General features: G+C 49.2%; 1 protein-coding gene across 1 annotated transcript in view; it reads left to right on the top strand.

Moving 5' to 3' along the window:
- Positions 1–14,496, top strand: part of SECISBP2 (SECIS binding protein 2) — a 179,113-nt gene that overhangs the window by 126,594 nt on the left and 38,023 nt on the right. The gene's annotated exons all lie outside the window — the stretch shown is intronic.

Below are 14,496 nucleotides of genomic sequence, written 5' to 3'. Positions count from 1 at the left end.
CATGGGGAATAGCGGCTCCGCAGGAGACTGGGCACAACTAAAGAAAGCTTTAGGACTACCTGGTGTGCACTGGCTCCTCCCTCTATGACCCTCCTCCAGACCTCAGTTAGAATTTTGTGCCCGGCTGAGCTGGATGCACACTAGGGGCTCTCCTGAGCTCCTAGAAAAAGAAAGTTTATTTTAGTTTTTATATTTTCAGTGAGAGCTGCTGGCAACAGACTCACTGCTACGAGGGACTAAGGGGAGAGAAGTGAACCTACCTGCTTGCAGCTAGCTTGGGCTTCTAAGGCTACTGGACACCATTAGCTCCAGAGGGATCGAACACAGGGCCCGACCTCGATCGTCCGTTCCCGGAGCCGCGCCGCCGTCCCCCTTACAGAGCCAGAAGCAAGAAGAGTCCTGGAAATCGGCGGTAGAAGACTTCGGTCTTCAAACAAGGTAGCGCACAGCACTGCAGCTGTGCGCCATTGCTTCCCATGTACACCTCACACTCCGGTCACTGATGGGTGCAGGGCGCTGGGGGGGGGGGGGCCCTGGGCTGCAATATTAAGTACCTTGGCTGGCAAAAAAACACATAATATAGTCATAGAGACTATATATGTGTAAAATACCCCTGCCAGATATACATAGAAAAAAGCGGGAGAAGTCAGCCGAAAAAGGGGCGGGGCTATCTCCCTCAGCACACTGGCGCCATTTTCCCTCACAGCTCCGCTGGAAGGATCGCTCCCAGGCTCTCCCCTGCAGTTTCCAGACTACATAGGGTAAAAAAGAGAGGGGGGGCACTAAATGTAGGCGCAATATTGTGTATACAAGCAGCTATTGGGAAAAATCACTCGGTTATAGTGTTAATCCCTGTGTTATATAGCGCTGTTGGTGTGTGCTGGCATACTCTCTCTCTGTCTCCCCAAAGGGCTTTGTGGGGTCCTGTCCTCAGACTGTGTCGACATGTTTGATGAGGAGGCTTATGTGGAGGCGGAGCAAGTGCCGATAAATGTGATGTCACCCCCTGCGGGGCCGACACCTGAGTGGATGGACTTGTGGAAGGAATTACGTGAAAGTGTCAACTCCTTACATAAAAGGTTTGACGACATATCAGATGTGGGACAGCCGGCTTCTCAGCTTGTGCCTGCCCAGCTGTCTCAAAAGCCATCAGGGGCTCTAAAACGCCCGCTACCTCAGATGGCAGACACAGATGTCGACACGGATACTGAATCCAGTGTCGACGACGATGAGACAAATGTACATTCCAATAGGGCCACACGTTACATGATTGAGGCAATGAAAAATGTGTTGCACATTTCTGATATTACCCCAGGAACCACAAAAAAGGGTATTATGTTTGGGGAGAAAAAACTACCAGTGGTTTTTCCCCCATCTGAGGAATTAAATGAGGTGTGTGAAGAAGCGTGGGCTTTCCCCCGATAAGAAACTGGTAATTTCTAAAAGGTTACTAATGGCGTACCCTTTCCCGCCAGAGGATAGGTCACGTTGGGAAACATCCCCTAGGGTGGATAAAGCGCTCACACGTCTGTCAAAAAAGGTGGCGCTACCGTCTCCGGACACGGACGCCCTAAAGGAGCCTGCTGATAGGAAGCAGGAGGCTATCCTGAAGTCTGTATATACACACTCAGGTATTATACTGAGACCAGCTATTGCTTCAGCATGGATGTGCAGTGCTGCAGCTGCGTGGTCAGATTCCCTGTCGGAAAATATTGATACCCTAGACAGGGACACTATATTGCTATCCATAGAGCATATAAAAGACGCAGCCTTATACATGAGAGATGCACAGAGGGATATTTGCCGGCTGGCATCTAAAATAAGTGCAATGTCCATTTCTGCCAGGAGAGGTCGGCAGTGGACGGGTGATGCAGATTCTAAAAGGCACATGAAAGTTTTGCCTTATAAGGGTGAGGAGTTGTTCGGGGATGGTCTCTCGGACCTCATTTCCACAGCAACAGCTGGGAAGTCAGCATTTTTACCCCATGTTCCCTCACAGCCAAAGAAAGCACCGTATTATCAGGTACAGTCCTTTCGGCCCCATAAAGGCAAGCGGGTTAAAGGCGCGTCCTTTCTGCCCAGAGGTAGAGGGAAAAAGCTGCAGCATACAGCCAGTTCCCAGGAGCAAAAGTCCTCCCCCGCTTCCTCCAAGTCCACCGCATGACGCTGGGGCTCCACAGGCGGAGCCAGGTACGGTGGGGGCCCGTCTCAAAAACTTCAGCAATCAGTGGGCTCGCTCACGGGTGGATCCCTGGATCCTTCAAGTAGTATCTCAGGGGTACAAGCTGGAATTCGAGACGTCTCCCCCCCCGCCGTTTCCTCAAATCTGCCTTGCCAACAACTCCCTCAGGCAGGGAGGCAGTGCTAGAGGCAATTCACAAGCTGTATTCCCAGCAGGTGATAGTCAAGGTGCCCCTCCTTCAACAAGGACGGGGTGACTATTCCACAATGTTTGTGGTACCGAAACCGGACGGTTCGGTGAGACCCATTTTAAATTTAAAATCCTTGAACACATATATAAAAAAATTCAAGTTGAAGATGGAATCGCTCAGGGCGGTTATTTCAAGCCTGGACGAGGGGGATTACATGGTATCACTGGACATCAAGGATGCTTACCTGCATGTCCCCATTTACCATCATCACCAGGAGTACCTCAGATTTGTGGTACAGGATTGTCATTATCAATTCCAGACGTTGCCGTTTGGTCTGTCCACGGCACCGAGGGTATTTACCAAGGTAATGGCCGAAATGATGATACTCCTTCGAAAAAAGGGAGTTTTAATTATCCCGTACTTGGACGATCTCCTGATACAGGCGAGGTCCAGGGAGCAGTTGTTGGTCGGGTTAGCACTATCTCGGGAGGTGCTACAACAGCACGGTTGGATTCTAAATATTCCAAAGTCACAGCTGGTCCCTACGACACGTCTACTGTTCCTGGGGATGGTTCTGGACACAGAACAGAAAAAAGTGTTTCTTCCGGAGGAGAAAGCCAAGGAGCTGTCATCTCTAGTCAGAAGCCTCCTGAAACCAAAACAGGTATCGGTGCATCACTGCACGCGAGTCCTGGGAAAAATGGTAGCTTCCTACGAAGCAATTCCATTCGGCAGGTTCCATGCAAGGACTTTTCAGTGGGACCTCTTAGACAAGTGGTCCGGATTGCATCTTCAGATGCATCGGCTGATAACCCTGTCTCCAAGGACCAGGGTGTCTCTGCTGTGGTGGCTGCAAAGTGCTCATCTTCAAGAGGGCCGCAGATTCGGCATACAGGGCTGGGTCCTGGTGACCACGGATGCCAGCCTTCGAGGCTGGGGGGCAGTCACACAGGGAAGAAACTTCCAAGGACTATGGTCAAGTCAGGAGACTTCCCTACACATAAATATTCTGGAACTGAGGTCAATTTACAATGCCCTAAGTCAGGCAAAACCCCTGCTTCAAAACCAGCCGGTACTGATCCAGTCAGACAACATCGCGGCAGTCGCCCATGTAAACCGACAGGGCGGCACAAGAAGCAGGACGGCGATGGCAGAAGCCACAAGGATTCTCCGATGGGCGGAAAATCGCGTGTTAGCACTGTCAGCAGTGTTCATTCCGGGAGTGGACAACTGGGAAGCAGACTTCCTCAGCAGGCACGACCTCCACCCGGGAGAGTGGGGACTTCATCCAGAAGTCTTCCAACTGATTGTAAACCGTTGGGAAAGGCCACAGGTGGACATGATGGCGTCCCGCCTAAACAAAAAGCTAGAAAGATATTGCGCCAGGTCAAGAGACCCTCAGGCGATAGCTGTGGACGCTCTAGTGACACTGTGGGTGTACCGGTCGGTTTATGTGTTCCCTCCTCTTCCTCTCATACCAAAGGTACTGAGGATAATAAGGAGAAGAGGAGTAAGAACTATACTCATTGTTCCGGATTGGCCAAGAAGAGCTTGGTACCCGGAACTTCAAGAAATGATCTCAGAGGACCCATGGCCTCTGCCGCTCAGACAGGACCTGCTGCAGCAGGGGCCCTGTCTGTTCCAAGACTTCCGCGGCTGCGTTTGACGGCATGGCGGTTGAACACCGGATCCTGAAGGAAAAGGGCATTCCGGAGGAAGTCATTCCTACGCTGATTAAAGCTAGGAAAGAAGTGACCGCAAACCATTATCACCGCATTTGGCGAAAATATGTTGCGTGGTGTGAGGCCAGGAAGGCCCCTACGGAGGAATTTCAGCTGGGCCGTTTTCTGCACTTCCTACAGTCAGGGGTGACTATGGGCCTAAAATTGGGTTCCATTAAGGTCCAGATTTCGGCTCTATCGATTTTCTTCCAGAGAGAACTGGCTTCACTACCTGAAGTTCAGACTTTTGTTAAGGGAGTGCTGCATATTCAGCCCCCTTTTTGGATCTCAACGTGGTGTTGGATTTCCTAAAGTCACATTGGTTTGAGCCACTTAAAACCGTGGAATTAAAATATCTCACGTGGAAAGTGGTCATGCTGTTGGCCTTGGCTTCGGCCAGGCGTGTGTCAGAATTGGCGGCTTTGTCATGTAAAAGCCCTTATCTGATTTTCCATATGGATAGGGCAGAATTGAGGACTCGTCCCCAGTTTCTCCCTAAGGTGGTATCAGCCTTTCATTTGAACCAACCGATCGTGGTGCCTGCGGCTACTAAAGACTTGGAGGCTTCCAAGTTGTTGGACGTAGTCAGGGCCCTGAAAATTTATGTTTCCAGGACAGCTAGTGTCAGGAAAACTGACTCGTTGTTTATCCTGTATGCACCCAACAAGCTGGGTGCTCCTGCTTCAAAGCAGACTATTGCTCGCTGGATCTGTAGTACGATTCAGCTTGCACATTCTGCGGCTGGACTGCCGCATCCTAAATCAGTGAAAGCCCATTCCACGAGGAAGGTGGGCTCTTGGGCGGCTGCCCGAGGGGTCTCGGCTCTACAACTTTGCCGAGCAGCTACTTGGTCGGGGTCAAACACATTTGCTAAATTCTACAAGTTTGACACCCTGGCTGAAGAGGACCTAGAGTTTGCCCATTCGGTGCTGCAGAGTCATCCGCACTCTCCCGCCCGTTTGGGAGCTTTGGAATAATCCCCATGGTCCTTACGGAGTCCCAGCATCCACTTAGGACGTCAGAGAAAATAAGATTTTACTCACCGGTAAATCTATTTCTCGTAGTCCGTAGTGGATGCTGGGCGCCCATCCCAAGTGCGGATTGTCTGCAATACTTGTATATAGTTATTGTTTAACTAAAGGGTTATTGTTGAGCCACCTGTTGAGAGGCTCAGTTATTGTTCATACTGTTAACTGGGTATAGTATCACGAGTTATACGGTGTGGCTGGTATGAGTCTTACCCGGGATTCAAAATCCTTCCTTATTGTGTCAGTTCTTCCGGGCACAGTATCCTAACTGAGGTCTGGAGGAGGGTCATAGAGGGAGGAGCCAGTGCACACCAGTAAGTCCTAAAGCTTTCTTTAGTTGTGCCCAGTCTCCTGCGGAGCCGCTATTCCCCATGGTCCTTACGGAGTCCCAGCATCCACTACGGACTACGAGAAATAGATTTACCGGTGAGTAAAATCTTATTTCTCTGACGTCCTAGTGGATGCTGGGAACTCCGTAAGGACCATGGGGAATAGCGGCTCCGCAGGAGACTGGGCACAACTAAAAGAAAGCTTTTAGACTACCTGGTGTGCACTGGCTCCTCCCACTATGACCCTCCTCCAAACCTCAGTTAGATTTCTGTGCCCGGCCGAGCTGGATGCACACTAGGGGCTCTCCTGAGCTCCTAGAAAGAAAGTTTATTTTAGGTTTTTTATTTTACAGTGAGACCTGCTGGCAACAGGCTCACTGCATCGAGGGACTAAGGGGAGAAGAAGCGAACCTACCTGCTTGCAGCTAGCTTGGGCTTCTTAGGCTACTGGACACCATTAGCTCCAGAGGGATCGACCGCATGGAACTGGCCTTGGTGTTCGTTCCCGGAGCCGCGCCGCCGTCCCCCTTACAGAGCCAGAAGCAAGAAGAGGTCCGGAAAATCGGCGGCAAAAGACATCAGTCTTCACCAAGGTAGCGCACAGCACTGCAGCTGTGCGCCATTGCTCCTCATGCACACTTCACACTCCGGTCACTGAGGGTGCAGGGCGCTGGGGGGGGCACCCTGAGCAGCAATAAAAACACCTTGGCTGGCAAATATATCACAATATATAGCCCCAGAGGCTATATATGTGATAAATACCCCTGCCAGAATCCATAAAAAAGCGGGAGAAAAGTCTGCGAAAAAGGGGCGGAGCTATCTCTCTCAGCACACTGGCGCCATTTTCTCTTCACAGTACAGCTGGAAGACAGCTCCCCAGGCTCTCCCCTGTAGTTTGCAGGCTCAAGGGGTTAAAAAGAGAGGGGGGGCACTAAATTTAGGCGCAATATTGTATATACAAGCAGCTATTGGGAAAAATTTACTCAATATAGTGTTAATCCCTAAATTATATAGCGCTCTGGTGTGTGCTGGCATACTCTCTCTCTGTCTCCCCAAAGGGCTGTGTGGGGTCCTGTCCTCAGTCAGAGCATTCCCTGTGTGTGTGCGGTGTGTCGGTACGGCTGTGTCGACACGTTTAATGAGGAGGCTTATGTGATGGCAAGAGCAGATGCCGATAAATGTGATGTCGCCCCCTGTGGGGCCGACACCAGAGTGGATGGATAGGTGGAAGGTATAAACCGACAGTGTCAACTCCTTACATAAAAGGCTGGATGACGTAACAGCTATGGGACAGCCGGCTTCTCAGCCCGCGCCTGCCCAGGCGTCTCAAAGGCCATCAGGGGCTCAAAAACGCCCGCTCCCTCAGATGGCAGACACAGATGTCGACACGGAGTCTGACTCCAGTGTCGACGAGGTTGAGACATATACACAATCCACTAGGAACATCCGTTACATTATCCCGGCAATAAAAAATGTGTTACACATTTCTGACATTAACCCAAGTACCACTAAAAAACGGTTTTATGTTTGGGGAGAAAAAGCAGGCAGTGTTTTGTTCCCCCATCAAATGAGTGAATGAAGTGTGAAAAAGCGTGGGTTCCCCCGATAAGAAACTGGTAATTTCTAAAAAGTTACTGATGGCGTACCCTTTCCCGCCAGAGGATAAGTTACGCTGGGAGATATCCCCTAGGGTGGATAAGGCGCTCACACGTTTGTCAAAAAAGGTGGCACTGCCGTCTTAGGATACGGCCACTTTGAAGGTACCTGCTGATAAAAAGCAGGAGGCTATCCTGAAGTCTGTATTTACACACTCAGGCACTAGACTGAGACCTGCAGATAGTGCTGCTGCAGCGTGGTCTGTAACCCTGTCAAACAGGGATACTATTTTGCGAACATAAGACGTCGTCTTATATATGAGGGATGCACAGAGGGATATTTTGCCGGCTGGCATCCAGAATTAATGCAATGTCCATTCTGTCAGGAGGGTATTAGAGACCCGACACTGGACAGGTGATGCTGACTTTAAAAGGCACATAGAGCCTTATAAGGGTGAGGAATTGTTTGGGGATGGTCTCTGGGACCTCGTATCCACAGCAACAGCTGGGAAGAAAAATTTTTACCTCAGGTTTCCTCACAGCCTAAGAAAGCACTGTATTATCAAAGGCGCTTCCTTTCTGCACAGAGACGAGGGAAGAGGGAAAAAGCTGCACCAGTCAGCCAGTTCCCAGAATCAAAATTCTTCCCCCGCTTCCTCTGAGTCCACCGCATGACGCGGGGGGCTCCACAGGCGTAGCCAGGTACGGTGGGGGGCCGCCTCAAAAATTTCAGCGATTAGTGGGATCGCTCACAGGTGGATCCCTGGATCCTTCAAGTAGTATCTCAGGGGTACAAGCTGGAATTCGAGGTGTCTCCCCCCCGCCGTTTCCTCAAATCTGCCTTGCCGACAACTCCCTCAGGCAGGGAGGCTGTGCTAGAGGCAATTCACAAGCTGTATTCCCAGCAGGTGATAGTCAAGGTGCCCCTACTTCAACAAGGTGCCCCTACTTCAGCAAGGACTATTCCACACTGTTTGTGGTACCGAAACCGGACGGTTCTGTGAGACCCATTTTAAATTTGAAATCCTTGAACACATACATTAAAAATTCAAGTTCAAGATGGAATCGCTCAGGGCGATTATTGCAAGCCTGGAGGAGGGGGATTACATGGTATCCCTGGACATCAAGGATGCTTACCTACATGTCCCCATTTACCATCCTCACCAGGAGTACCTCAGATTTGGGGTACAGGATTGCCATTACCAATTCCAAACACTGCCGTTTGGACTGTCCATGGCACCGAGGGTCTTTACCAAGGTAATGGCAGAAATGATGATACTCCTTCGAAAAAAAGGGAGTTTTAATTATCCCGTACTTGGACGATCTCCTTATAAAGGCAAGGTCCAAGGAGCAGTTGTTGGTCGGAGTAGCACTATCTCGGGAAGTGCTACAACAGCACGGATGGATTCTATACATTCCAAAGTCACAGCTGGTTCCTACCACACGCCTACTGTTCCTGGGGATGGTTCTGGACACAGAACAGAAAAAAGTGTTTCTCCCGCATGAGAAAGCCAAGGAGCTGTCATCTCTAGTCAGAGACCTCCTGAAACCAAAACAGGTATCGGTGCATCACTGCACACGAGTCCTGGGAAAAATGGTAGCTTCTTACGAAGCAAAATTCCATTCGGCAGGTTCCATGAAAGCACCTTTCAGTGGGACCTCTTAGACAAGTGGTCGGGATCGCATCTTCAGATGCATCGGCTGATAACCCTGTCTCCAAGGACCAGGGTATCTCTACTGTGGTGGCTGCAGAGTGCTCATCTTCAAGAGGGCTGCAGATTCGGCATACAGGACTGGGTCCTGGTAACCACGGATGCCAGCCTTCGAGGCTGGGGGGCAGTCACACAGGGAAGAAATTTCCAAGGACTTTGGTCAAGTCAGGAGTCGTCCCTACACATAAATATTCTGGAACTGAGGGCCATTTACAATGCCCTAAGTCTGGCAAGGCCTCTGCTTCAAAACCAGCCGGTACTGATCCAATCAGACAACATCACGGTAGTCGCCCTTATAAACAGACAGGGCGGCACAAGAAGCAGGATGGCGATGGCAGAAGCCACAAGGATTCTCCGATGGGCGGAGAATCACGTCTTAGCACTGTCAGCAGTGTTCATTCCGGGAGTGGACAACTGGGAAGCAGACTTCCTCAGCAGACACGACCTACACCCGGGAGAGTGGGGACTTCATCCAGAAGTCTTCCAACTGTTGGTAAACCGTTGGGAAAGGCCACAGGTGGACATGATGGCGTCCCGCCTAAACAAAAAACTAGATATTGCGCCAGGTCAAGGGACCCTCAGGCAATAGCTGTGGACGCTCTAGTGACACCGTGGGTGTACCAGTCAGTTTATTTATTCCCTCCTCTGCCTCTCATACCAAAGGTACTGAGAATAATAAGAAAACGAGGAGTAAGAACGATACTCGTGGTTCTGGATGGGCCAAGAAGAGCTTGGTACCCAGAACTTCAAGAAATGATATCAGAGGACCCATGGCCTCTACCGCTCAGACAGGATCTGCTACAGCAGGGGCCCTGTCTGTTCCAAGACTTACCGCGGCTGCGTTTGACGGCATGGCGGTTGAATTCCGGATCCTAAAGGAAAAAGGCATTCCGGAGGAAGTCATTCCTACGCTGATAAAAGCCAGGAAAGAAGTAACCGCAAACCATTATCACCGTATTTGGCGAAAATATGTTGCGTGGTGTGAGGCCAGGAAGGCCCCAACAGAGGCATTTCAGCTGGGTCGTTTTCTGCACTTCCTACAGTCAGGAGTGACTATGGGCCTAAACTTGGGTTCCATTAAGGTCCAGATTTCGGCTCTGTCGATTTTCTTCCAGATAGAACTGGCTTCACTGCCTGGAGTTCAGACATTTGTAAAGGGAGTGCTACATATTCAGCCCCCTTTTGTGCCTCCTGTGGCACCTTGGGATCTCAAACGTGGTGTTGAGTTTCCTAAAATCACATTGGTTTGAGCCACTTAAAACTGTGGATTTGAAATATCTCACGTGGAAAGTGGTCATGTTATTGGCCTTGGCTTCGGCCAGGCGTGTGTCAGAATTGGCGGCTTTGTCATGTAAAAGCCCTTATCTGATTTTCCATATGGATAGGGCAGAATTGAGGACTCGTCCCCAGTTTCTCCCTAAGGTGGTATCAGCTTTTCACTTAAACCAACCTATTGTAGTGCCTGCGGCTACTAGGGACTTGGAAGATTCCACGTTACTGGACGTAGTCAGGGCCTTAAAAATTAATATTTCCAGGACGGCTGGAGTCAGGAAAACTGACTCGCTTTTTATCCTGTAGGCACCCAACTAAATAGGTGCTCCTGCTTCTAAGCAGACTATTGCTCGCTGAATTTGTAGCACAATTCAGCTGGAGCATTCTGCGGCTGGATTGCCGCATCCTAAATCAGTAAAAGCCCATTCCACGAGGAAAGTGGGCTCATCTTGGGCGGCTGCCCGAGGGGTCTCGGCTTTATAACTTTGCCGAGCTGCAACTTGGTCAGGGGCAAACACGTTTGCAAAATTCTACAAATTTGATACCCTGGCTGAGGAGGACCTTGAGTTCTCTCATTCGGTGCTGCAGAGTCATCCGCACTCTCCCGCCCGTTTGGGAGCTTTGGTATAATCCCCTTGGTCCTTACGGAGTTCCCAGCATCCACTAGGACGTCAGAGAAAATAAGATTTTACTCACCGGTAAATCTATTTCTCGTAGTCCGTAGTGGATGCTGGGTGCCCATCCCAAGTGCGGATTGTCTGCAATACTTGTATGTAGTTATTGCCTAACTAAGGGTTATTGTTGAGCCATCTGTTGAGAGGCTCAGTTATATTTCATACTGTTAACTGGGTATAGTATCACAAGTTATACGGTGCGATTGGTGTGGCTGGTACCCGGGATTCAAAATCCTTCCTTATTGTGTCAGCTCTTCCGGGCACAGTATCCTAACTGAGGCTTGGAGGAGGGTCATAGTGGGAGGAGCCAGTGCACACCAGGTAGTCTAAAAGCTTTCTTTTAGTTGTGCCCAGTCTCCTGCGGAGCCGCTATTCCCCATGGTCCTTACGGAGTTCCCAGCATCCACTACGGACTACGAGAAATAGATTTACCGGTGAGTAAAATCTTTATTTTTTTACAGGCAGGCGTGGACGCAGGCCAGAAATTGGGTTCCATCAAAGTGCAGATTTCGGCTTTATCTATCTTTTTTTAAAAGGAATTGGCCATCCTTCCTGAGGTTCAGATTTTCGTGAAGGGAGTGCTGCATATCCATCCTCCCCGTGGCACCGTGGGATCTTGAAGTGGTGTTGCAGTTTCTTATGTCTCACTGGTTTGAACCTTTGCGTAAGGTTGAGTTGAAGTTTCTCACTTGGAAAGTGGTCATGCTTTTGGCTTTGGCGTCTGCCAGACAAGTGTCCGAGTTGGCGGCTTTGTCTCACAAGAGCCCATATTTGATTTTTCATGTGGATATAGCGGAATTGCGGACTCGTCAACAATTTCTGCCGAAGGTGGTGTCTTCGTTTCACATAAATCAAACTTTTGTGGTACCTGTGGCTACGGATGCTGTGGCAGTCCCAAAATCTCTTGATGTTGTAAGAGCTTTGAAAATTTATGTCGCCAGAACGGCTCTTACTAGAAAAACAGAGGCTCTGTTTGTTCTGTATGCTTCCAACAAGATTGGAAATCCTGCTACTAAGCAGACTATTGCACGCTGGATTTGTAATACGTTTCAGCACGCTCATTCTTCGGCTGGGCTACCGTTGCCGAAGTCAGTAAAGGCCCATTCTACCAGGAAGGTGGGGTCATCTTGGGCGGCTGGCCGAGGGGTCTCGGCGCTTCAACTTTGCCGAGCAGCTACATGGTCGGGTTCAAACACTTTTGCTAGATTCTACAAGTTTGATACCCTGGCTGATGAGGACCTTATGTTTGCTCAATCGGTGCTGCAGAGTCGTCCGCACTCTCCTGCCCAGTCTGAAGCATTGGTATAGACCCCATGGTCCTTTTGGAGTCCCCAGCATCCTCTAGGACGTAAGAGAAAATAGGATTTTAATACCTACCGGTAAATCCTTTTCTCCTAGTCCGTAGAGGATGCTGGGCGCCCATCCCAGTGCGGACTGTTCCTTGCAGTTGTTTTTTATTCTGGTTACTTTCGGTTACACAAGGTTAGTGTATCCGTGTATTCAGCTTGTTGCTGTTGTTGGTTCATACTGTTATCTGGTTTCCTGTTGCTACAGTTGTACGGTATGTTTGTGGTGTGGGCTGGTAGTTACTCGCCCTTAGTTAACAAAAATCCTTTCCTCGAAATGTCCGTCTCTCCTGGGCACAGTTCCTATAACTGAGGTCTGGGGGAGGGGCATAGAGGGAGGAGCCAGTTCACACCCAGTAAAAGTCTTTTTAGTGTGCCCATGTCTCCTGCGGATCCGTCTATACCCCATGGTCCTTTTGGAGTCCCCAGCATCCTCTACGGACTAGGAGAAAAGGATTTACCGGTAGGTATTAAAATCCTATTTTTATATAATAAGCATCTGTTTTTAATATACTTGATTTAAAAGGGTGGAAAATTACAGAGAGATTAGGAAAAATGAATGGACATTATAGTATGTGTGTACCAAACAATGATTAACAATTGTTTTGCCTGATTAGATAGGATAGAAAATCAGGTCAGGCAGTGACCACATCAGAGTAATGTCACCTGACCAGGATTCATGAATGATCCAGTTATTCTTCCCATTTGCTGAATGAATGGATTTGGAGAGTGTAGCTCCTCTAGTCTGATAATAGACTTTGATTGTAGGCTGTACAGCAAACAAAAATATTTGTACTTCCATTTGCCTGGAGTGTTTGTTAGCTGAGACAGACTTTTTCATTTTCTGTAAAGTCCTTTATGAAATATAAATCAATTTACTTTTCCGCTCACAAATTTATTTAAAACTTTTTTTTCTCTATCATCCATCTGGGGGATGCTGCACACTTACACTTGGGGTTAGAGCGTGTGAGTATGGAGTTTGGAACAAGCTATGAAAAGAACTAACTCCTCCCCCTCTAACCCCTCCCATCAACCCCCTGTTCACAGATAGTACTCCTCAGTTTTAGTTTTGTGCCTTGGAGTGAAGGCACACTTTTCTTTGCTCCTAGCTTTTAGTTAGGTTGTATTTCTGATTGTTTTCTTGTTTGGTGTTTACTCACTAATGTTGGCGACAAACACATCCAGAGTGAGAATAGTTAGGATAGAAGAGCTTCTGTGAGCTCTATTTCTCACTCTGTATTGCCTCTGGAGAGTCACTACACCGCTGAGGTCCCTGGGTCTCTCCATTCCGGCTCACAGAACCTGAGGAGGCACTGGGTCAGGTAGGAAAGCCTCAGCCTACTCAGGTAGTTCTGGGCTGTGACCCGTCTCATACTAGCATATGACAGTCTCTCAGAGTGAGTCCCCCATGCTGTGTGTCTGCTGGCTGTATGTCTCCTGTGCCCTGGCTGGGTCACTGTAAGGACTGTATGAAGGACTGTATATGCCTGAGGGGTGGCTGCGCTGACTCCTGGGACCAGCGGTGGCCAGGGGACACTGAGGGCAGTATTATAAAGTGCCTCAGGTCCCGGGAAGGAGCCATTTTGTTCAGCTTCTTGCTGCATACTAAGTCCCTGCCTCTGTATTTCTTCAGCCATGAGGCTGTGACTCAGCACACTAGCGCAAGAGTCCAATATGTATAGAGACCTAAGTTCTATCTCAGCTCTGGACAGAAACATTGTTATTATCTTTATTGTAGGGAGTTGCCGGGTGTTTTGGCACCCTCAAACCAGTCTAAACTGCCTCACCCTATTAGGCCCTGCCCCCAGCAGCACTGCAGGAAGCTCCTGATCACATGTCAGCAGCTCAGCATGAGGGAGAGGGGGAGCACTGTCATTCTTTGCACTGAAATAGTGGGACTAATGCCGTGATCAGTAACAAGCCCACAGGGTGGTAACTTTACAAGTGATCTGCCTATAGCAGTGATTTTCAACCTTTTTTTTTACTCGCGGCACACCGAACAATATTTTAAAATTGCCAAGGCACACCATCAGTTCCCCACAGAAAAAAACAGAAAACACACATTGGCCGTCACAGTAAAAAAAAATTCACACATACATTGGCGTACAAAGAAAATACAATCACATTGCTCCCCACATAAATCATGTTGCTCTCCACATGAATTATTCACATTTCATCCCCCCCCCCCCCATAAATCCATAAATCCTTATTCTCCCCACATTAAATCCTAATGTTCCCCACAGGAGCAATAAAATAACAAATGTTAGCCCCTACCGGTCAGCTGTCCTCCTCCCTGTCCCTCAGTGGCGGGGGTTGTTCATAGTGGAGTGCTGCGAATACTGAGCAGCGGGCAGGTGTGGATGTGGGTGGGCAAGGAAAGCTGTGTATGCATGTGGGAATTGGAAGATGTGTATGCAGGCGGATGGGCTGGCTAGGTGGTGAGACAC

The sequence above is a fragment of the Pseudophryne corroboree genome, chromosome 1 (genome assembly GCF_028390025.1).
Source record: "Pseudophryne corroboree isolate aPseCor3 chromosome 1, aPseCor3.hap2, whole genome shotgun sequence".
Lineage (NCBI taxonomy): Eukaryota > Metazoa > Chordata > Amphibia > Anura > Myobatrachidae > Pseudophryne > Pseudophryne corroboree.
The sequence above is the reverse complement of the archived record's forward strand: the minus strand, read 5'-3'. Positions and strand labels throughout refer to the sequence as shown.